This window comes from Hippopotamus amphibius, chromosome 6 (assembly GCF_030028045.1).
Source record: "Hippopotamus amphibius kiboko isolate mHipAmp2 chromosome 6, mHipAmp2.hap2, whole genome shotgun sequence".
Lineage (NCBI taxonomy): Eukaryota > Metazoa > Chordata > Mammalia > Artiodactyla > Hippopotamidae > Hippopotamus > Hippopotamus amphibius.
The window spans coordinates 72,418,141-72,419,047 of NC_080191.1; positions in this window are offsets into that span (position 1 = coordinate 72,418,141).

Sequence of the window (907 nt, forward strand, 5' to 3'; positions counted from 1 at the left end):
CCCCGCCGCCCGGCGCCCGCCCCTTGCTCATATACACACGCGCGGGCACACGCACACGCTCGCTCTCCTTCCCCCACCAAAATCTGAACGATGCTCGGGGCCTCCCGCAGGCCCAGATCTGCCCCCTTCCCCGCCGCGGGCAAAAACAAATTTGGCGTTTCCTCTCTCGCGCTTGTGTTGGGATCCGAGGAACCAGCGACGCGCCCGCCAAGTTTCCTTCCCTCGGTCTCTCTCGCGCGCTCTCTCACTGATGGACTTCTTCGCTCCCACCCCCTCCACCTCCTCCTGCTGCTCCAAGATCTGCCTCGACTGATGCGCCAGAGAGGACTAACATGGGTAAAAAACACTCTGCGGACACAAATTAGGGATTGTAATTGAAATTTGTTGCCTTGATCTGTCAGCACTTCCAGGCAGGAGAGCGGTGGGAAGAACTTGCTCATTAGTGTCAATAAAGGGGCGGGGGCGGAGTCCAGGGTCCTGTCCATCACCGAGAAGACCAGCCAATCAGGAGGCGCCGACTCCGCTCAGCCCGCGCCCACTTCCTTACAAGGTCGCAAAAAACCTAGAGTGGAAAGCGCCGCCGTCTGGCTTGGAAGTGCCAGCCCGGGCGCTGAACCGGGTCAAGTCTCCTTGCCTCCCACAGCACAGTCCAGCCCGGGAGTCTCCAGCTTTCCCCACCAGGACCTGAAAGGCTGAGGTTCCTGGCTTTAAACCAAAGTGATCACCACATTAGAATATCAAGTCTTTCAAGAAACCTTAAGTTCCAGTCCCATTCCCTTATCTCTTAATATTGCTACAAATCAGAACATTTTGAGTGGGGAGAATTCACAGCCACCAGGCCCGTCTTTTCTCATGTACACATTCCTGCATTTAGTAACACCCACTCTGCGCCGGGCTTGGCACTAGA